At 45.0% G+C, this 23,584-nt stretch overlaps 1 protein-coding gene across 12 annotated transcripts in view; it reads left to right on the plus strand.

Moving 5' to 3' along the window:
- Positions 1 to 1,630: 1,630 nt before the first annotated feature.
- TSPAN18 (tetraspanin 18) overlaps positions 1,631 to 23,584 on the plus strand; it is a 110,670-nt gene continuing 88,716 nt past the window's right edge. For 5 of the 12 annotated variants that reach the window (XM_032444781.2, XM_015864499.3, XM_085548684.1 and 2 more), the window contains exon 1: positions 10,545 to 10,654. The gene's annotated coding sequence lies outside the window, so the exon portion shown is untranslated. Of the gene's footprint in view, positions 1,863 to 5,404; positions 5,513 to 10,544; positions 10,655 to 11,130; positions 11,180 to 21,910; positions 21,942 to 23,584 lie in introns of those variants that run through there. The other 7 variants (XM_085548687.1, XM_085548689.1, XM_085548683.1 and 4 more) reach the window with 5 other exon arrangements.

Raw genomic sequence — 23,584 nt, forward strand, 5'->3', positions numbered from 1 at the left:
TCCTCAGCACTGTGCTGGTAGCGGGGTTTGTGAACCAGAAAAAGAGAAACTCTGGCAAACAGAGAAGGCAGAAAGCAAGTGAGTGTCTGTACCATGAAGCAGAGATGGGACCACTATGAACAGAAGGAAGAGGTGATGCAAATTATTGTTAAAGAAAAAATCGTTGAGAAGAGGATCTTTCATTTATCTGCTGGAAATGGCCACAGGCTATGTTCAAGGGCAAAATCTATAGCTCTGTGTCTGCGTCCTACTGGGGAATATTCCATCTGCCCCAGTAACCTCTCTTAATAATCTCCACTGGCTCCAGGGGAGGCTGCCAGTGTGCACTGAGCACAGCTCTGTCTGATGTGATTGCCCTACAAATGGGCAGTGAGCACAGGAGCAGCGGGAGTCCCTAATTACTTACACAGAACATAAATCCATGATGGATTTGACAGCTCCTGGAGTTGAGAGCAGCGTCCCACTGCCTGACGCACCTCATGTCAGAGAACAGCTGGCTGAAATCCCACCTCCATCAGCAATGCCACTGCTGCTCTGGGAGGAAGGGGGAGAAGCAGGAACACAACAACAGTCTGACAGTTAATGGAGAGATTGCCAATTAGCTACAGTAGAACTGGCCTTACGGATGCTGGAGCTCTAATTCTACCTGCATTTCAGTGAGTAGCTGTACATTTCCTCCTTGTCCCATGATTCGTGTTCTGTATGTAATATTTCTGCTATGGACACAGTCTGATGAGTGCAGAGGGTGTCTTGTTATTGTGAAGTCACATTAGAATACGAAGGTGTTGGTCACCCATTCACTGGGGACTCAGCTTCATTAAAGTGGTGAATTCAATTAATCCTCAGGATGAATCCTGGAAGATAAGTCATGAGTTTGCACTCCTTTTCCTTTTCCATAATTACCCTTTTTAGTGATCCTGCTAGAGGAAGCAAGCTTTAATGAACGTGCCTGATTGATGAGGAAACCCATTGTGAATGGAAAAAGAACAGTTCCTCTTGCCTACTCTGGGAGCCACTTTGCCTTCCTGTTGTACATGGCCATTTTCCAGGGCAAATCTGCAGGTAGGGACAATTTGCATTGGCGTAGGTTTTTCTTGGTTTCAAGTGATATGTTATGACAAAGCAGTTTGATCTGCTGAAGCTGATGCTGTTGGCATGATTGTTGAGACACAATGACATCTACTTGCTGGATACAGACAGCAGTGCTCACTTCATACAAGTATGTAACTGGTTGGTTGCTTTCTTCCTGCAGAAAAAGAGCGTTGGTAATGTGGCTGACAAAATTTCACTAAACCTTGGAATTCATGCAGCCTCTTGAATATGTATCTCAATCTCACAGTTTGGAAGTCTGGATGTATCTCTAATGTGGTGGAATTACTTCAGTCTTTATTGAAATGTAGTTTCCTTTAGGTGAATCATGGTAGATTGGCAAAACAGTGTTAAATGACACTCTGGCAGGAAGTAAAGAGGATAATATTTCACTGAAGGAAAATTGCAGGAAGTCAGTAGAATGTCTGTTATCTTAGCTGGAGCTGGCATTTGGCCTGGTTGCTAAAGATAACACCTCTTTTTTTTTCCTCCAAATCTTGACACTTTCTGCTTTATGACCAAGTGTCTTCATTTACCTCTCACTCAGAACACCTCCAGCCGCAGGGCATCACCAGAGCTCAGGAGTGACTCAGGGCTTCTCAACAGTGTAGACAAGGTCGAATCTTTTGGTCTTCAAGATGGAAGACTGGGGCAAGACTGCCTTTTCCACAGGCAAGGAAAGAGCAAGAGGAGGGGATAGAACTGTAATTGCAGGCTGAAAGGGAGAGCACTGGGGAACTTCAGCTGCTGCTACCAGATACCTGAGAGCTCAGGTAAGTGAGAGCTCCACCTATTTGGAATTACCTCAGGTTCTGCTGCACAGCTATAGGCGCTCTCTCTCTCTCCAGAGTGCCAGCAGGGTCTGAGGAAGCACGCTGCTCCTGAGCAGACTGCTGTCATAGCAGCTGTTTTCCTTGTTGCTGTGACTGGCATCACACTGATGCTGGGAATCCTCATCAGGAGTAACAGAAGAAAATGACGTTTGAGTCACAAGTGATTGTGGAGATCTAGATTTATTTTCCAAGGCCTAGGAGCTAGAAGCTGCTTGGATTCCAGGACTGAAAGGAACTGCCTCCCCCAGAAGATGTGTGCACAGTGTGTTTAGTGATCACTTTCGTGTTTCTGATTTTTTTTTTTTTAATATATATATTTTTTTTTTAATCAGGCATAGGAGTTTCAGAAATCATTGATTCTGGAGGTGTATTTTGTGAGTTGCACCATGCCTGTCCTGCTGAGCCCTAAGGAAGCACCACTCTTGCTTCGTAAAGGGCTTGATGGGGTTACTGGGGAAAGTTGCTTGTCAAGGGACACGAATTTGCTCTGCAGCCTGTAAAGCAAAAAGGTTATCTCTCCAGCTGATGCTCTCGTAAATCAATCTCTAACAGAATCCCTGCTGACTCTGACAGGCTGTGGCAAGAGCTTACAACTTCTCTTGGCGGAAAGGGGAAGTTTCCTCATCTCTACCACAGACATATCCTGTGACCTTGATAACAGCTCATCCCAGGCTGCTATTTCAAAGAGCTCTGAAGTGAATGTTTTGCTGCTTTGGCATTTTTGTTCACACTCCTGTATTGAACTCTTTCACCAATTTCCTTGAACTTTATTCTCTCTGTTACCAAAATGTCATGTGTGCTTCTGGGCGGCATTCCAGCTTGCAGTTGCAGAAGTGGGTCACTCCTCTCACAGGCACATATGCAGTCTGTTGCAGATGCCCAGGCTGCCGACAGAGCACTCAGGGGACCTGAGAAGCGCGATCCCAGCCTGTTGCTTTCAAAGATTCACAGTATTGCTGATCTGCATTAACTCTTATATTTGTTCTATCTGTGTCAGTCTACAAAAAGGGATCTTGTAATGATCACCCAACTAAAGATGAATTATTAATTTCAGATGCTGAAGGAGATTTGTGTCAGAGCTGAGCTTTGGCTGGGTGACTTACGCAGAGCTTAAAAGCATCTAGCTCATCTCCTCGCCTCATTCTGTATTCTGTGCCATTTCTCTCACTGCCTCAGGGCAGAATGTTTCAGAAAGTTGGAGTGGGAATATTTTTATTCATCCTGTTACATGAAGTTAATCTCGTGTAGCAAAGCAGCTGTGTAATGTTTTGTATTAAATTTCGTGTCTTCCCTTGGGTGTGATTAAAATTCAGGTGAAGGGTTTTTTTAATTTTATTTTTATTTCCCCACTCCTGAAGTTCTCAAGGGGCCATTAGACTTCATTCTTAATAGCTTGCCACCCCCTCACCCCTGCAGATCTTGCTGCACACCCAACTGCACTGCTCTGACTGATGGAGAGTGAGGGCTCTTTAGCAGCTTATGCGTACTCCGAGTGTTAGTGAAGCCATTTCTGGCTCAGGTACGGGACGGCTGCTCCCTGGCACACTGAACCAAGCCTTGCTTGGCAAGTTCTGTACTTGCCTGATTACAGCCCTGGAACATCACGGATCCCAGTTGGAAGGAGACCAGCTGCTCTATCAATACCCTGGCCTTCACAAAAGTATTGCTTCATTTCAGTGTCTGTTTCCAAGGAAGCAAGGGTTTCTGCTCTCAGCCTTTCTAACACGCTATTGCTTCTGCTCAAGACAGGGGTATTCACCCCCACTCTGTCAGGTTAAACAGAAAAGCCCCTTGTTTCCGTCTCTGACCTCCCTTTCCCTGCTCAGTCTCTGTGTCCCTCCCTATGGAACCCAAATCAGGTCACCTGGAAGAACACTGTGAGAGACCTGGCAGAGAGTGATTGAGAGGCTATCATGGGAGACATGAAAGAAAAGGAAGAATTAGTGAAAGTCATACAGAAAACAGAACATAGCTGGAGACAGTAAAAGAAAAAGAGCCCAAACAAGAGGAGATGAAAGCTGGAGAGAGACAGTGAGTACAGGCTGAGAAGGAGAGATACAGAAAATTACAGTCTATTGCAAACTGCACAGAGAAAACTGACCTGGGGGTCTGCACTGCTTTTTTTTCTCTCTGTACCTCTACTAGAAAAACTGCAATTGCCTTAAAAGCAGTGCTGCAGAAACAGTTTGTGCAGACCCCTATTTGACTCTAAACTCTTGAGTCTTTTCTCATCTGTACTTCACTTGATTTCAGAAAGTCCAGCTAATTCTTATCATGTTTTTAACTTTCACAGTCTTCCTTGCAATTCATTATCGCAGACAGTATCACAAGTTCCAAACCATGGCATGAAAGGCCACTGAGAGGGGCTGGTTATGAGAGGGAGGAGCAGGAAGCATCAGAGCGTCTGCCAAGTTTGTTTCAAGGGTATACTGGATTCAACCTCTAGTGGTCTGAAAAGAATATCTTGGGGATGTTTGAAAACAGACTCTGCATAGCCTGTATTCTGGATCCATCTCTGTGGGTAGTTCGGAAAAACAGGAAACATGGAGAAGCTTTTTTTTCCCCCTTTGCTTTATAAGGTTTTGTAATGTATGTACCATAAAGGAATCCTGGTAGGTAGCTAAGGGCTGTTTAGAGGATGTGTCCTTGGCATTTTTCTTTTGAAATTGGTTTAGTTAAACCAGGGGTGAAGCTGGCTCCAACCTTCAATAAATCCAGTTATCTCTTCCTGATAGGAAACAGCAGCCAGCAACTTACAATGTTGTTTAGAATATTCACAGCAGGAATCAATCAGATAAGGGGCTTGCATAGTTCCAACCCGTGTTCCACATTGGCCTACAATAATTCATATTTTGGTTGCAAAATAACCATATCTGTGTAACAGTCATTCTGATAAATGAGTATCCACCCAATGGAAGGGTTTCTATTGTCAAGTAAAGAAGCCTCATGTCTCAGACAGCTGAGAGGTGTGATCATGTTAGGATTTGTGAGTTCTAATCTTGATGCCCTCTTGAGTAAATTGTTACCTATCCCTGTCGTTCATTTGTCCTCACTTGTAAAAATGGTAGGCTAATTAATTAGTGTCTGGTGAAGAATTCACAAGGACTGCTCATTTCATCACTACATTTTTAAAAGTAAAGCAACCTAGGCCAAAGTCTGCCCTCAGTCCCACCACACAGTGATCAACAGTCATTCTATACAACCATCAGTGTTTATCCCCACATTCAGGCACTGGGCAGTCCAGTGTTCCAGATTTAATAAAGTTCTATTTTATGTGACACCGGGAAAAACTTTAGGTCCTATCCTACCAAAGATCAGTATTTCAAGTCTCCCTGTTAACTCAGCAGTCCCAAGGACACTGACTCCTGCAGAACAGGAACTGGTTTTGTTGTAGGACACCACTGGAGGACATCACTGAAGAGGCTGGTAGGATGGATGATTCAGAATTCTGATGACGTGACCTTCTTTTGCTTTTCCCTTAGGCGTGTTACATGTGCTTCAGAAGAATATGCCTGGATGGGACCATCTCTTGTGTCCAAGTGGAGCTCTCAGCACTTTTCTGGCCAGGGAATCCTTTGTGCACAAAGATGGTAAGATCCATTGCTTCAGATGGCTCTCTGGAGGGAGTCGTTTGGGGAGAGGGAAGCTGTGAAATAGTTTGATGAATGGCATCAGTTTACATCCCCCAGGAGAATTCCATATGTTTTTAGCAGATGTTTAACAAGTTACAGCAACACAACTGGCTGTGTTGAAACAAATTGCAGGGTGACCATCTCGCTGTTGTCAGAAGTGAAGTTTTCAACACTTCCATCTGCCTCTTGGCAGTTGCTGCTCTCCTCTATAGATATCTGTGCACTACATCCCTTTTATTTGTCTGAAAAAGCATGAAGAACCCTAGCTGTCCAATAAAGTGTTATTTGGAACATCTCCTGGAATGATAAACCCTGAAGCTATGTTTGTTAGCTTTTTTTTTTTTATTTATTTTTTTTTTTTTAAAGGAGGAAAGAGATGCTTTGTGAAGTCTTACAGAAACAAAAATAGCTTCAGTATTTTAGTGTCAGCTGGACTTCTATAAGTGCATTTGAGCCTTATCCCTTATCCCATGGTACAAGAGAAATACAAATGCCAAGGAGAATCAAAACATTTCAGGAGAGATGTTTGGATAAGTAAGGCATTTGTCTGGGATCCAGGATCTCCTTGCTCGTGTCCTGGAGCTGCCACAGACCTCCAGTAATTCATTCTTTCTTTGTGCCTCATTGTCCTGCTTGTATATTAGGATAGCTGTTGCTCTGTCGTTGTCTCTTCAGGGCAAAGGGACCATCTGGTACAACAGAGTCTTCCATGTGGCTTGTCCTTAATGAGTGAAAACAACTAAAAAGGTTGTGGGGAAACAAAATTTGTTTTCTTGTCAAGTTCAAGAAGTACAGAAAAAGATCAGCTGCAATTTCAGAGGAAATAAGAAAGTCAAGAACTTTCTCAAAAGATGTGCCGTTGAAAATCATAGGTTTGGGCAAAATCTCCATTTTAGGAAACTTAAAAAAATAGCAAAGCTGGATTTGTGTGGGTTTTTTTCAATTCAATAATATACAGCTTTACCTCCTGTTAGCAGTAGAAATGTTTGTCGCCTTAAGTATAGTCAGTTTTCTTTAAAAGTATTCCTTCAAAGCTGAATATTAAATTTAATATCAAGAATTCTCTGAATTCAGAATGTTATGGACAACATCCAAAGGTTCATTTACCCAGTGCTCTGTGGGATTTGGTTTTAGTCACCAGTGCCAGTTCTTTTATATGATCTTGCTACTTACTTGTGACAAAGAAGGGTGGGGACATGCAGACAAGTGGTTAGCTAAACCATGGCTAATTGTTTGTGTGTGTCAGGGCACATGAAGCTTCATGGGCTGGAACATCTTAGGAAGAGTGTGTCTTTTGCCCTAGGAGCCAGTGTCCCATGTTATGGTCTGTGAGTCACCATGAGTCTGACACAGAAGGCTGTATATGGAATTGTGCTGCAGCATGCTTTTCCCTCCAGAAAAAACATACAGGAATGTTAATGGGATCAAGCAAATATGAAAACAAAATTGGGAAAAAGATAAATCTCTTACTGAATATTCAAAAAACAACTTAATTCTTCATTTAAAAAAAATTCCATGCAAAGCTGCCTCAGGGCCTGATATTTCTTTCTCCAGAATGCTAGCTGTTGCTTGGCTTAAGATTGGGAAATGTGGATATTGACAAAGAAACCAAGTCATAGGCATTGTAGCTTCAGTTTTTCCAGCTGAGCCTGGGAAAGAAAAACTGGATTGAAAAATACTCTGGCAAAGTTTCAATTACAATTGTAATGATGAAGCTTGCTCAGACCTCTTGCTACCAGCACAGTGACTGCCTGCTCCTGCTGCTCTCCCAGGCTGGCAGAGGGCCCCGGGATGCAGTGAGATGGCAGCAGCCTGATCCATGGAGCTTCAGTCGGCACACAAGTGCCTGACATTTGGAAAAGCATGCTTGCTTACTTTGGTGCCCTTATCCGGGAGCAGGTGATGGGCCTTGGACAGTTAGTTTGTTGCTCTCTGGGGCTGAGACTGAGTTTGCTTTGAGCTTTCAGAAGTGCCATTTGGTCTTGTGGCAGAGTTAATAATACTACGCGATTTCTGCTGAGCACAGATTGCTCCTGGAATGTGCCACAGATATCTGGAAATAGACTGACACTCAACTTCCAGCAGGCAGATGCCAGCAGCTCTCTCTGCCCATGTGGCTGGGCACAGAACTGGCTGGGGGCAGGCCAGCCCTGGGGACCCCAGCCAAGCTGGGTGCGGCTGAATCACTGTTTTATGGCAATTCCAGACATTAGGAGGAGCGCTAAGAGAAAATAGTAGGGAAAGAAAGGGAGCAGTCTGCAGGCAGTGGAAGTGAGAGGGAAGGTGGGAAGGACAGGAAAGGAAGCAGAAAGAAAATGGTACAAGCATGAAGCACAGGCAGGAAAGGGTTTACAAGTGCCGGGTTGTACTGTGGAGTTCAGTTCTACTTCTTCGACATCCATGCAGTCACACCAGTGAGCATTCTGCACCAGTTTGTTTATGGCTTCTCAGCACAGCAGCCTGAAAACTTGTATCTATTGGAAATACGATAGGAGATGTAACCAGTTTTATCCAGGGCTGGTGCTATATGCTCAGTTTGCAGAGGACATGCAATATCTTTTACATGCAATGACAAATGTGAACCCTGGCTTTAAATGCAAAACTCAGCTCAGTGCTGCCAGAATTCACAAAGGAGCTCCTTCATGGCAGTGAAAGCACGATCAGCTCGGGAAGCTCATTCTCAGCCATGGCCCCTTAAATTGCACAGTTGAGCATGTAAGAGGGCTATTGTGTTGATGCGAGCATGTGGAAGATGGAAAGCCGGGGTCATGTCTAGTTGACTTCTGTTCATTTACAAAACTGTTTCATAGAATCAGGATGGAAAACCGAAAACACATATAAGCCTTTGGGTACATTGCTCAGTGCATTTTTCCAAAATAGTTTCAGAATAATGATGTCACTGGAGTACAGGGGGTTGTTGGAAAAATGTAAGGGTGCCCCCGAGGAGGAAGGGATTTTGTCTATAGAGTGGAGCTGTTTAACACTGTAGTGTTTTGGGTAGGACCAAGGCTACCTGGTTCCCTAGGACCCCTCAGCACAAGACCTGCACACGAGGCCATGACACGGGGCACGACTCATGCACTGAGGCTTTTCCCAGCTTATGCGTTGCACACAGCAGAACTGCCTGGCACAGGGGACTTGCAGATCTGCTGGGAATGGGCGTTGTCTCTGCCCAAAGGAGCCTTGAAATGCTCATGGAGTGACAAGTCTGCAAAGCTGCATGCTGAGCCCTGTGCGCCGGAATCAGATGAGGAACTAGGCTATTACCTCATGTCACACTGTGTCTAATAAAGACATGTAAATCCCCTGCACTGCCACGGAGATGGAGCTGAGGTAGGCTCATGCTGTGACACAAATAAATGAATAGTGAAATGGCAATGGAAAACATGGCCCAAACATTATAAGAAAATATCAGACCTTAAAGTGATTGCTGCAATGGACTGTAACAAAACATATGTTACAAATATGATCTGGTTGTGTAATCTAGTTTTGCTATTAGACAGAAATATATGTGGGGTCTGTAAATGTTAGATTCTGTTGTGTATCTCCTTATTTTTTATCACATAAGGAAAAAAACCCTCAAAAACTAACACCAGCAAACATTTGCACCTAGGGAGCCCTCTATCTCTTCATTTTCCCATATGTGAGGCATTAGCAAAAATGATCAGACAGAGATGCTGATGAAGAGATCTTTTTGCCTTTGTACCATACTTTTAGAAACTGCTAAGCTTGTTTCTCGGCTAAGCTGGCAGGACCCAGATCCACATCCCCATCATGTAGAGCATTGGAGCAAGGGCTTCCTGGCAGGATGTGGCCCTGCAGGACTGCAAATCCTTTAGTCCTAGCTCTGTTATGTGAGTGCAGTGATCACTTTAGCAACTCCCTTGCTCCCAAGTATTGATTGTTATTGTTAATAATGGCGTTACTTCTGCATGTTTCTTCCTCTCTTGGTTTCTTTCCCACCAATGCAGCCAGTACTTCTGTGACCTTATGAAGTGCTGTTTCCCCAGAGGACTGGTTACGAGTCTGATGAGGAGCAGCTGAGGGAACTGGGAATGTTTAGTCTGGGGAATAGGAGGCTCAGGATAGACCTCATTGCTCTCTACAATTGCCTAGGAGGTTGTAGTGAGGTGGGGGTTGGCTTTTTCACCCTGGTAACAGCAATAGGACAAGAGGCAATGGCCTCAAGTTGCACCAAGGAAGGTTCAGAGTGAATATTAGGAAGAATTTCTTCTTGGAAGAAATAATGAGGGACTGAAACAGGCTGCCCAGGGAGGTGGTAGAGTCACTGAACATGGAGGTATTCAAGAAACATGCAGACGTTGCACTGAGGGACGTGATTAGTGGGCATGGTGGAGATGTGCTGTCAGTTGGTCTGGGTGATCTTAGTTGTCTTTTCCAGCCTTAATGATTCTATGATTTCAAGTCACTTAGGTTGGTAAAGGCCCCTATGAATCCCCTGTGGATTCGGTATAGGATCCTGTTGGACTTAGGATAGCCTTTCTGCGTGCAAGAGCCAGAGATGACCTCTCCCAGACAGCTATCTGTTTTCCTGAAGTCTGTAGTTGCCGCACTGGATTGAATTTGCTCACCAGGCTCGGAAGTTGCTGGCACGCACACAGAGTACAACCACATTGCCTGATTTCCTTAGGAAACCAGGCTTAAAAGGTGGCTTTCCTGTGTCACAAACACGGGCTGTCTTTGCCTTGCTGTGTGCTTTTGAAAGGTTTGCCAGGAGTGCCGCGGTGCCCTTCTCACGAGCAAATCTCTGCGCGCATTTCAGGAGCGCTCACTAAGTCCCAGGTCCGCAAACCTCCCATCCCGCTCTCGGTTCTGCGAACACGGGACATCGAGGTTTCCCCACATCCCCCCGGTCCGGGAACCGGGGCGGTGCGGGCCGGGGCGCGGCCAGGCGGCGGGGCCGGCCCGGGGGCGGAGAGCAGAGCACGGCCGGAGGTGGAGCCGGCTGCGCTGGCGGCTCGGGCGCTCCGTGGCTCTGGGCACGGGGTGCGTACGGTTGCGGGAGCGCAGCGAAGCCGCCGAGATCCGCCCGCCCTAGCTCGGCCGGGCTCCGGGAGCTGCCGCCTCCGCTGCCGGCAGGTAAGGGGCCGGGGCTTGCTCTGGGGCGCTCTGCACGTCTTGCCCAGAGACCCGCGGTGCCCTCCGGGGTACCGGCTCCGCAGCTCCCGGGGCACGGGGAGGTGGCTCGGAAGGCGCGAGGAGGGTGGGATCCCGGGGCTGGAGGCTCCAAGCGGCGGCTCCGCGGTCCCCGCACTCAACGTTTCGGTGTTTCCGAGCCCCGTCCCCGCAAAAACAGCGGGAGGGCTCGCTGAGTGCCGTTTCTCGGTGGTGCTGCGGGTGCGCCGATGTCCCTGAAGCCGGCTGAGAGAAGGGTGAGAGTTGGTGGTGGGAGTGTGCCGTTCGCTGCTGATGTGCAGACTGCTGTCCGTCCCCGCTGTCTGATAGGGATCTAGGGTGGTAGCAGCACGTTGGTGAGCTGCCACCCCGCTGGGATGGGTGAGTGTTGTAAGCCGTGCATCCGGCACCTGGAGTCTGAGCCTAACTTTTGCCTTTAGATGTTGTGGTAAGCGAGTAGGCAGTGTTAGCTGTGCATTGTGCTGTTTGGTAAGTATAATTCATTTCTCCATAATGCTTTTCTTGGCAATTAGAAAGATCTGTGCTTAGGCTGCTTTTATTTCTGTAATAACAGAGAATTTTGATGCAACTAATAGGCTGTAGGCACACATTCCTTGAAATAGCCAGTGGCTACCAGCACTGGTTGGGCAGGAGCGTGCTGGCCATGGCTGTGTGCCCAGCTGGCTGCATTCTGTTCTGAGCACCGGCTTGCCGTGGCTTTTTACTAGCGAGTCAAAAGTGTGTGCTTTTATTGTACAGTTGCCTCAGTTTCACGGGATATGCTCGAATGCTTCATGGGCTCCGCCAGTAAAGTGGTATTCAGTGCTTCCATAAGGAGCAGCAGTTGTTTAGTCTCAAAAGTACACAAGCTGAGAGCAAACGATAGGAATGTTGTTGGAAGACCTAGGTGTGCGTGTTCTTTTTTACATAGTTTGGGGAGAATTTGTCAAGAGTAGGCTGTGCAGTGTGATCTATGTGCTTCTTTGCTGCCTGCTGTCTCTGCAGTACTTGTGTCGTGTGTTTAGTGGGTTCAGCCGTTTGACCCTCCTGGGAAGGCAGTTAATATTTCATGTTTGTTGTGGCCGAGGCGCTGCTTTTGTTGGCGCTGGCTGAAGCGCCAAGCAGTGCTGTTGCCATGAATGCAAGGGTTGGGGGGCAAGGAGGAGCAAGGAAGGAGCTCTAGCTTCTCTAAGTTAGCCTAGGCTGCCCAAACATCATGCATGAGAAGACTTCTGTTTCCTGCAAATTATTTAACTACAGGAGCTGTGTCTAGCCCCAGAAGGAACACAGGTGAATGGAGATAGGGGAGGCACAACAAATCAGTGTGCATCTGAGTGGCAGGGCAGAACCAAGCCCCAGGTGGGAGCCTGGCCTTGAGGCTGATGCTAATGGGTGGGCTGCATGCCATGCTGGATCCCCATACCTTGTTCAGCTGCTGGCCCCACAGGTACAGGCAAGCCAGCCAGCTTGCAGCCTGCCATCATTCCTAAGGAAGGAACACTGTATTTCCTTTGTAAACCATGGGGAAATCCCTTTATTCTCTCTGGGCCATGAGGATGCAGTGTGCTGGGGAGAGCGCTGGACTGTCATTTCCCGTCTTGCCTAAGAAGTTAGAAATGGAGCCCAGCAACTTTATCTCCCTGCCATGCTGGATGCCAAGAGGAGGCTGAGGGGTGTTTTCTCTCTCTCTCTCTCTTTTTTTTCCCTCCACAAAGAGGAGCAGAAATGCAGGTGTTTGCATCTCAGCTGATGGCAACACACAGCTCTGTCCTGGCATGATCTCACTTTTGGCTGCTCTCACGTGCATTATACTTCTCAGGGTGGGGCTGGGCAGAAGGGAAACAGGAATGGCTGTGTGTGTATGAAAATGCTGAGCTATCCTTAATTCTTTTGCCAAGTTGTCTGTATGCTGTTTAATTCAAATGATTTCATACACACAGCATTGCAGGTCTGTTGTTAAAAGGCAGAAACAATTGCTGTAACTAGGAATAACACTGCAGCTCATAAAACATGAGTAACATCTGTCACTGTGACTCCAATTTGTTTCTCTGTTTGTGGAATAACTGAGGTGACAGCTCGGGCAGCCAGGTTTAATGCCCTATGCTAAACCTTTGCTCCTGCCTCCTGTGGCTTGCTGTGACTAGCAGGATCGATAGATACAGCTCCTGCTCTGCAGTGGGGGAGCAGAAGGGGCTCTGGACCTCCTTGCTGTGTGCAGCAGAACCCCATTGAGTTTGCTTAGTTTGGGTCCCTGTGAACTCATCTATCTCATGCATTTGCCACTCGCAGTGTGACAGACCTGGAGGGGCTGGCACTTTGGGGCTGAACTCGTGAGGGGTCTAAGCTGCTGTAGGGGCAGCATTTTCTCTCCGCCTAGGACCTTTTATCTCCCCTTAATCTATCCCAGGTTGAATACTGTAGTCAGTTGAAGCAGAGCCATTTCATGCTTTGATGTGTGTTTATTGGCTCTAGCTTCTCATTCTCGTGCCTTTTTTTTTTTTTTTTTCTCCTTTAAATTAGCTCTCTCTTCCCACCCTGCTTCCCCAAACAAAATAACTAGAGCAGAGGAGTAAAAAAGTGAATTAACTGTCTTGGTGATTTTTGTGAATGGATTTTCTTGCCTTCCTTGCTGCCTTCTGTAAGATCCTTTTGTAATTAAAATATTATGACTATCCTTATAGTAGCCCTTTGCTAGTGGCAAAGATCCTAATCTGACGTCAATGCAAAAGTACTGGGTTCTGGCATAAGGGCAGACGACATTTCGTCAGCTAGTGCATGCCCATTTTTTTTAAACCACAGTGCTAAAGACCATATGGGCAGATAATGAGTTTAAGCTGATAAACAGCTTACAGATTTGCCCAAATAAAGGACTTTCTTCCTAGAAGACGCGTTTTCCTTCAAAATAAATAATGCAGTTCCTGTGTTTTTATTTAATTATCTCTAGTCCTGTCCGTTCTCACCAGGCTGCAGGAAAACAGACACCACTGTTCTGCAAACAGAAGCTATTGGCTTTATGGGGCCGTAGGTCTTAGCTCAGGAAGGACTTGAAACAAGAAGTTCAGATGCCACAAAAAACCTGAGGCTCCAGGTACCTAAATAAGCAGATGGTAGTCCACGTTGTGTTCAGGCAGTTCTGTGAAGCAGTGCTTAGTTCTTGACATCTTGAGGATGAGTCACTGCCTGAGGTGGTGGTAGATCCAAGGTCTGTTTGGAAGCTGAAATTAAACCAGATGAGTATCTATACTTCTTGGTAATCCTTGAAGTAGCTCATTTGGTGCTTGTTTACAAGATAAACCCTAGTTTTGCTTTTCTTTAAAGAGTCTTTCTGACTAATGTTCATGTAATTATTTCCCCAGACTTAAATAGGTATCAATAAAATCCAAGAGAAAGATTTTTAAATCCGTTTTTCTTGTTTTTCTAGTAATAAAATGAGAGCTGAAAAGACACTTGCTTTGGGAAGTAGAAGTTTGTAGTTTTGACTTCAAAATGGAAACTTAAAACCAAATAATGTATTAGTGAAGAAAGGGCACAGCCTACTTGATTCTGCCCTAAGGTATATAGTGGTAGGCTATTTGTTTATTCCCTTGTGAGCTATTCCTTAGAAGAAGGCTGCTCAGAAAAGTCGGTCCAGATACCTCTACTGTGTCCCATGATACTTATTCCTTCTAAAGCTTACTTGAGTATGTTGTGTTCTTGTCTCCCTTCCCACCACTGGAGATATTGCTGGACTTTCATTATGTTTCCAAGGAAGGGATGTTCACATAATTAGAGTTTTGTTGTCTGATGGTCATTTCTGTCTTGTTTCTGACTGATACGACAGCGGAGCTGCATTCAGCCCTACCATTTTTTAGGGCTGCAGTGCTCATAGAATCACCAAGGTTGGAAAAGTCCTCCAAGATCATCTAGTCCAACCTTTCACCTACCATCAATATTTCCCCATTAATTCATATCCCTCAGTAAAACATCTGAATGTTCCTTGAACACCTCCAGGGCAGCCCATTCCAGAGCCTGACCATTCTTTTAGGAAAGAAATTTTTCCTAACCTGAATCTCCCCGGCTCAACTTGAGGTCACTCCCTCTAGTCCTGTTGCTAAGGAAAGGCTCAGCATCCTTCACTCCCTTCCCCTACAGTAACCTTTCTTATTTTCTATTCCCTGCACTTGAGGAGTCTTGAGTTTCCAAAATGAAGCATGAATTACCTTGTCCCTTAGTTCCAGAGAATTCACATGAATTCAGTGCCTATCAAATAATTGATGGGATTATTTTTTCTTCTTCCCCCCACCACTTGCCACAGGGCACTAAGCCATTGCTTAGCTGTGAGTGCAGATCCCTCATGGTCTGATTTAGTATAAATGACCCGAGACTGAAAGAAGAGGCCATAAGAAGGTGTTGCATTGATCTTGTTTTGTTAAAACACCAGCTGCCGGGCTAGTTTGTTGGCATGCTTTTATTTATTTTTGCACAAATGAAGTTTAAAGAAACAAATGATGTAAAGATACTTTATGAATTGACCCCAGATGAGATTTGCTTTTGCACCTCTGCTGCCTTTGATCTGTTCGAACAAGCTTGGGGTGGGGGGGTCCTTTCAGCCCAGACTGAGAGGAAACAGCATGTGTTTTCCAGGGCTTTTCCAGCTAGTAGTGTTCCTCACAGGTCTTTGCAGAGCTAAGGACAGAGGCCAGGAATTCTAGTGAGTTCTGTGATTTGAGGTCATACTCCCTTCTGGTACCTCTGGGGTATCTTGATGCAGGAGGCCTTGGATGATCACATCCCTTATGCGGATGATTCATGATTGCTGGACTGAGAGTGTACTTAAAATGTGCAGTGGATGTTATTGGGTAGCTGCAGATATCCAACCTAAGTTTAAAAAACAAAGGAAACCAAAAACCTGGTATTTTGTAGCTGTCCTTAGTGATGATAGAACAGTCAAGCTTCTGGTAAGGCTCCTATTTCTGCACTGGATCCCTTGTTACTATGTAGTCTGTCCGTCAAGGATCCCTATAATCAGTTTATGCTTAGTGGTTTTTGTCATTTATATTTGTTGGTGGTTTATTTTGCTGTCAGGATGTTCCTTTTGCCATATATTTATGCAAACTTGGTCTGAAATGGAAACATGCAGCTGTCTAATAAATAAATAGACAGGTCACTGTAGAAGTACACATTGTTAAACCCACACGAAGTTCAATTTTCTTGAGCAGTGAGTGTATCAATTCAGGAAGAAAGAGAGGATGCTTTAGATGAAACGCCACACTGAAACTGTCATCTGTGCCCTCAGTGTTAGTGGTCATGGTTATGGAAGGGGCTGCATGGTCTTGTGAATCAGGACGTAGGTCTGGATTTTCTCAGCTCAGCTATTAACTGTGTTCAGCTAGTTCCCCTCTTTCTGTCCTTCTTGCTCTCCCATTTGGTTGAGTACAGCTCTGTTGGAGCAGCCGTATCTCTGGGTGCTGTTGTGCTGCCTCATGGTCTGGAGCTTGCCCGATTTGATCCTGGGGAAGCAGTGTGTGGAGCAGCTTGTTGATCGTGGGGAAATGTAATGGCACCAAGCTGCTAATGCGAAAAGTCATGGAGTACAGCAGAGATAATAATAGCTCTTATATTCTTTCAAACTTCTTGCTTGAGTCATAAACAGCTTTAAATAAATTATATGCCATTCCAAATGCCTGGAAAGCCAAGGGGACAGCTGAGCGGGTGGTGTGTGGGTCCATATGGTGACTTGTTCCCTGCGGTTCAGGCGCAGCCTGGCAGGGGCTGAGGGGCCCTGGGCTGCGTACAGCATGCAGCTTTCCCATGCTGACTCTGACTGCTCCAGCTCCAAGCTTCTCACAGGGTTCAGCAATGAAATTGTAGCACTAGCAGCTTTCCTTCATGGCCCTGTGCCCAGTTTGAAGAGGGGTGATTTTGGTCATGCTGCTAGACGTACGTATTTATGGCCCTATTTCATCTGTTGAATTGAATCTGTTAGTGTATTTTTAACATTATTGTGGAAACAGTTACTATATTTACTCCTTATGAAAAGCTCAGTGTAAGACAGTCTATGAGGAGGGAGTTTGGTATAATAAAGATTGCACTAGATGGTGATGTCCATGCTTCTTCAGGGGAAAAAATGGACCATATGAGCTGACTGGCACTGTGCCTGTTCTTGAGACAAGGCCTTGGCTGGGCACTGAGCTGGAACATGGTATGCTGGGAAAGCAGCAAGGGGACTTGTTCTTGGCTCACTTAATGGCACATCTCATTTTCTTGAGGAGTGAAGGGAACCAGATCCTCTTGTACTGAGAGCGGCTGGGCTGGACTGGCTCAAACCTGCTGGGAACTCCTTGCCCAGAGACCTCTCTGAGGTTCACAGTACCTTCACAGTGAGCTTCTCTGAGTTCGCTGCCGGGTAAATGAGATAGCAGTGTGGACACTCAGCATTTGCAGTGGAAGTCACTGTTGCTGATGTTCATATTTCAGTAAGTGCCTGAAAACAGTGCTTTTTGTGTCCTTCTTGGCTGGTAATAGTTGGTGGGGGTTAAATAGGGTCTACAAAGCACATGCATGAGAACAAAGGACTTAATGCCTTCAAGTGTTCTTAAAATGGGCAGACTCTGATGTATTTCTGAACTCTTGGGTGCCCTTTGTTCCTGTTAATGTCAAAGGGGATTGTCAAAGCAGGTGCTTATCTTGTGCTGATCGGCAAAGCTTCTGTTTCCTATGGGGCTGTGGCTGAAGCACAGACACATAAAGGGTCTTCTGGAGTTGAACCACACTGTTACATACAGATAAGATACAGGAAATGCTGGGATTCTTCTGCAATTAGTTCTGCGAATGCTGGAGGCATGAGGCTGGAAGCACCAATAGATCTTTGACCTATGTTTTCCTTCAGCAGCCTGAGAACTGACAATGTAATTCCTTGCTGATGTGCTGACTCTGGGTCAGCAGTCTTGAAATAAGACCTTCCAGACTGGGGAGGATTTGAGCTCAGAGTGGCTCTTTGCCAGGTATGAAGAAAGGATTCTGTTCTTTTAGATGTTTGATGGGTCACATCAGTCTTCAGCAACAGTCTGATTAGATTAAGAAGGAACATACTTCTCAAAAGCTGGATGGATGAGGGTCTTTATTGTTGTTTTTTTTTTATTATTCCATCACCGTACTGGAAGGAATAGAAGGTTTCGTGCTTTGCATTTTGTGTTTGTGTTTTGATACTGCAGTGAAGATGCCTTGGCAGGAGAAGAGATGGTTTAATTTTAAAACATCAGTTTCATTTGTTAACACCACTGCAGGTATTTTCAAGCATCAGTATGTAGAGGATGTTAGTATTTCTGTAGTGTGATGGGAGCAGCTTTGAATTATCACATAAGCTTTGGGAAACAGAAGACACTGGGAAACAAGTGGACTCTCCATCTAAAGTCCTGACATTGATTTTCATAGAATAATAGGATATCTTTGGTTGGAAGAGGCTAATAAGGATCTCTGAGTCCATCTCCTCAGAACTTGTGCTCAGTCCAAATGCCAGCACTGTTAGGATCAGGCTGCTGTGAATAAAGTCTCCTCGACTAAGGGCAGCTTGCATTCCTTCTCTGAGCATCTGCTTTGCCAGCTGTGAAAGTGGAGACAGAAACCTCAGCACATGAGTATGATAAATGTTCTTGTTGGCTGATCTTGAAAAAGTGACTGGAGCTGAGAAGCCCTGTGGTCTGCAATTTGGAAGCGTGGAGGTTCAATGTGGTGCAAGCCACCAGCTTGCATATTTGTTAGGGAAGAGAAGTACCAGTTTGGAGTAACTCTAGAGCAACAGGGTCAAAGGATCTGTGGGCTGGAAGAACTTACCTAAGAGAGAACCCAGATAAGGAGTATTCCTCATATAGTCTGAATGGATTTTACTTGGAGCTTTGTAAAGCATCTGTCCAGGGCTGGATTTCACCTTTGCACCACAGGGTGATGCAGTTGTGTTTCCTTTTGTGGTTTTTCCAGTTCCCCCATGCTCCACACTCTTGCTTTTTATGATCAAAGCTCTTCTCTTTAAAGATATGCCAATGCCTTGTAATAGTGTTCAGAAAATCCCCTATGGGGAGCAGTTCTGATTAGATGTTGAGGAATTCTTTAATTCTCTTCAGACTTCTTACTATTAAGAATATCTTGCTTATAAAAGGTATGGGTTTTTTTTTCCTGGCTGTTGCTGCCTCTCTTCCAGTTTCCCTCCTCTCCAAGACAGTGTGCTCATTCTTTATGCTTTCTCATTGCCTTGTCTTGTATCAACTTGGTTCCTTGGTTCTTGCATTCAGCTCATTCTTTTATCTTCTACAGTACTCAGCGAATGCTTAAAAATAATAAATATTAATAATAGAGTCCTTTGAACCAGCAGGCTCTTTGCTGCTTAAGCTCACCTTTTCCTGCTGCTTATCCCCTATTAAAAGTTGCTATAATCTGCAGATTGTAACCGTAATAACTTCTGCCACAGCAGCTGGGTTTGTGACAAACGTAGGATTATAGCTCCAGGTGGGGAAGTGGCAGTGGGAGCAGATAACCTCAAAGGCACAAAGCTGTTGTTTCACTTGAAATATTCATGGCAATAAAGGAAGAGATGCCAAAAAAACTGACTGTGGGAATAGAGCTGTCTATCTAAATAGTTCTTCTTTTACAAGTTTCCATGGAGTGTCAGTGACCTATATAGGGTAATCCTGTAATGCACATAAAACCCTGCCTTTAAAGGGGGAAAAGCATTCTCTCTGAAGAACCTAGCTTAAGAAGGCCTTACTTCTGGAGGCACTTTCAAATGAGCTCACAGGAAGCATCTTAAAACAGCAAAACAGACGGAGGTACATTTGTGCTGTTACCATGTGTTTTCTTTTAATTCCCTCTTAGTCAGGTTTCCCTCTCCTTACAGCCACAGAGGAGAAAGTTGCCCTAGTGTGTGGCCCGTGTGATGCACAGGCTGAGCTCCAGAGCTTTCCCCCATGTATATATGCTTACGTATTTCTGGACATCAGCAACGTTTTTACTCTCAGATTTACATGGGCCAAGGAACAAGTGATGTAAACAGGAATGGAGTGTGTGAGGTTTTCCCACCACGCCTCCTTTCCGCTGTTAAACAATACACTAAGAAGACAAGAGAAACCTGAAGTGTCAGGACACACTTCAGGAAGCCTTGTTGGTTCCTTTGGCTTGGGGAAGGTGAGTTGTTCTGAGCAGAGCTGCTGCTGGGCAGGCTGCTTCCCGGTGTGCGTCCTCAGCTGAAACCACATTACTTATTGCTCAGGACTGGGGACTGGCTGGGAGATTTTTCAAGGAAACATTTGCCTGCAGAAAAATGCTGATTTATTGAAACCAGTGCTGCTTTGTGGGGAAGGGCTGGTCTCCTCATAGTTCTCCTTGGGTGAATTTCTTGGGTCTGGAACAGAATTTCATAGTCAAAACAGAGATGCTGGCCAGGCGTCAGGCCATTTGGGTTTTTCACCTATGTATGCAAATCCAAAATGGGATCCTGAAAGCAGGTTCCTCGCATTCCAGATATGCATGTCCTAACTACAATACTAGTGTTCCAGTTCACAAGGATTTTTGCATTAAGAGTTCCTAGGTAAATTTCATAGCTTCATCCCTAAGGGAATGAGAGAAAAGAAGAGCGACTGTCCATGAAGCACTTCTGGTGGTTTTTTGGCAGGGTCAGGACTTCACAAGTGATTATAGGATGAAAATGCTCTTAAGCCCCTGCCCTCTCTGAGGAGTATTGTTAGAAAACCACCTGAAGCAGCCAAGGAAAACAGAGCTGAGCGCTGCTGATATGTTTCTGCCTGGGCCATTGTTGTTGGGCAGGGTATGAAAAAATAATGCTTAGGGCAAGAGAGGAGCTGCTTGGAAGAGGATGAAACACACGCCTGCTGGTTGACTGTGGTGAGTTCAGCAGAGCCAGGGGTAACACGTGATTGCAGCAGGAGGCCTCTCTCCTCCACTTTCCTCCCTCCTCCCATTTAATGGAGAGGAGAGGGATGTGGTCCATTCTTCATACTTTCTTAATCCTCCTCGGAGAGCAAGAAGGTGGCCAAGCTGAGGTCTCTAGGAAGCTAGATGTGTGCTTACCCAGGGCAGTTACTCTCTGCAGTTGCCATCTGCGTGACCAAGACTGCAGGCTGTGGGAGTTTCTGAGCCTCTCAGCCATGTGCATCCCGATGTGCTGTATAAGGTGATCACTCAGATCTCACTGTGTGAGAATCCCACTCTGCCTTTTCTTTGGATTTTAATTCCAGCTTTCAAAAAAGGAAAGGTGAGATGTGGTAAAGTGGGGAAAGCTGAAAGCTGCATCTTTGCGTGGGCAAAGAGAAAGCATTCCTTTTAAAGGCAAAAGGTTCCAAGCTGTTGCTGTGTAATTGAGGTTTAAATAATGGGAGTTTCCTGTTTCCAAAAGCCAAATGTATCCTCTGATGGTCTCTGCTGACCTGTTTCAAGAATATTTTTGTTCACATTGTGGTAGATGAAGAGTTCAAGCTTACCTTTTTGTTTTTGCTTCCTCCTTCAAGTTGAAACAGGAGGTGTGAGTTGTGTTCACACCATGTGGAAGCACAGGAGAGCAGACAGCCTGAGCGGCTGACAGTCACAGCCAGGATGTCTGTCCTGCACCTTTGATGGCTCTGGGACCCACAGCACAGCTGTCAGCTCTGGATCCTCTGTGAACTCAATCTGCTCCTGGGTGTGAGATGAGCTCCAATGTGTGTGATGGAGGGGTGGCAGACTCCAGATACAAAGCCTTTAAAAGAGAACAAAAATACTTTAGGCCTTGCTTTTATGTTTTTGGTGATGAATGGACTGTATCTCTTTTGAAATATTAGATGACAATGATCTCTTAGTTTTTATTTTTTAGATTAGTGTTATTTCTTAGATCAGTCTCTTTAATTAATTAAGTCTAAGTTTATCTTCAACTGAAACATCAGCAGTTTTCTGCCTCTTATGTCTTTGGTTGCAGTCATTGAAGGAACCTCTAAAGGAACCTTTAAGAAGCTGATAGCTTAGGTTTCCTACGTACCTAGGAGGATGAAGATAAGCTGCTGCTTTTCTTCTGAGGCTTAGATTCTGCTCTGAATGATGGCTGGTATTTTGGGATGGTCAGTGTGCGTGTTCTAATCATGACCAGATTGCTCTGCATCCATTGCATGTATGTGTTCTTTTTATTAGTTAAATATACATTAATTACTGAGAAAAATAAACTGTTGATTTAAGACTTCAAACCTTTTTCTTCTTCTCCAGGGTCAGGGGTGGAGAACTGGAAAAAATTGAGGTTAGTGAGAAAATGATTTCATTAAGTTGACAACTTAGATGCGTGTCTCAAGCTGCATGCAAGTTTGCCATGATGAACTAAAAGGAGGTCACAGAAGGATAGCGCTGTTGAGGTTTTGCTAGATCTCAGGTGAGGGCTGCACACTCAAACTGACATGCAAAACCCTTTCTTTGGCTGTAGCTGTCCTTAAGGCTTCAGTGTTGCAGTCTAGGGCAGGTCACGTAAAGCTGAGCAGCCCAAAAGAAGCCATGGAGTGGACATATATCCCAGCATCCTATAAGATTGTACCTGTATGCTGTCCTTTAACATGAAGCTGCAACCTTCAGCTCTCATCATTGATTCTTTATGAAGTGCAACAGTATGGAATGAGCCCAAACATTGATTTTCAAATAGAATGTTATTAAATGCAAGAGGGCCTCTGTTTGGCTATCTTGCAGCTTCAGGACTCTGCATGGACAAGATTTATTGCTTCCTCCATCTCTTCTGTTCTATCCTCCCTGAGCCTTTTTGCTTGTGATGAAGAATGGCAAGGATATGTCCAGATACACTATTACTTAGCAAGGAAGTGGTGAAACAGATGTAGTTGTTGAAATTGATGATAAGGTAATTTTCTCACCCTTCTGATAGCTGTAAATGCAATTGATAGAAGATTTGCATTGGTGGAAGTGTTTGTTATTATGTGTATACTCCTGGACATCACTTGGAGATTGACTGGTAGATAATGAAGCATGCAGCTCGCTTGAGTGAGCGGTGTGGGCAGGCACCTGAACTGCCTGTGTGCTTTCCCCCTCTGAGTGGTGTTCAGATCATCCTGGCAGATATAGCCTCTCTGCTGTGCATCGCAGTCATTGCCTGCCGCTTTGTTATCAAGAGTTTATGTGTGGTCCACAGCATCTCACAGTTGCAAATGGACTCTGTCTTTATGACACCTTTTGGAGGCAGTGAGTTCTGTTTACCACCAACTGTTCTACTGATGCGTGTCCAATCTGAATGACTTCACCATGGTAATGCAAGAAACTTGGGACAAATAAGCAAATAGGAAGTTTTGTTGGTTTTTTGTTTTTACAAATAGCCATAATCACTTTCTTCCTTAATAGGGCCTATCCTAGAAGAGATATTTTGGGCTTGAAAAATGGGAATGGAATATTTCCTGTCTTACAGGGAGAGTTATGCCAGCTAAATAAATAGCTTTCTCTTCTAATCTCATGGAGCTGAATGTCCTGATAGCTCAGTGTTCTGTTGTTCAAGTCTTCCCTTTTCTTCACTGTGTTAATTATGCATTCACAGAATTTGTATAAAGCACCTTTTTCTCTGTAAAATAAGCTCTGGATGTTTGTTTCTCATAGGAAAAACTTTCTGAAGTTTTGGGACAATTGATTGAAGATTCTTATCTCAGCCAAATTAATGCGCATTTGTGGTTTGGGGATGCACAACGGAGCGTGGGAGACTATGGGTCACAGCCCTTGGATCTGAACCTCAGTTTTCTGGCTCCCACTGCAGTGCATGTGCTGCTGCTCTTGGCTTCTTTTGACTGTGCTTTTGACTGGTTAACCTTCGTTATAAGTGTGCACAGGTTTCTAACAAACATTTTCCTTAGAACATACTGCTTCCCAAAAGAGTATGTGTGGGGAAGATATAATCAG

This window comes from Coturnix japonica, chromosome 5 (genome assembly GCF_054131305.1).
Source record: "Coturnix japonica strain WE chromosome 5, WE-NBRP24, whole genome shotgun sequence".
Taxonomy (NCBI): domain Eukaryota; kingdom Metazoa; phylum Chordata; class Aves; order Galliformes; family Phasianidae; genus Coturnix; species Coturnix japonica.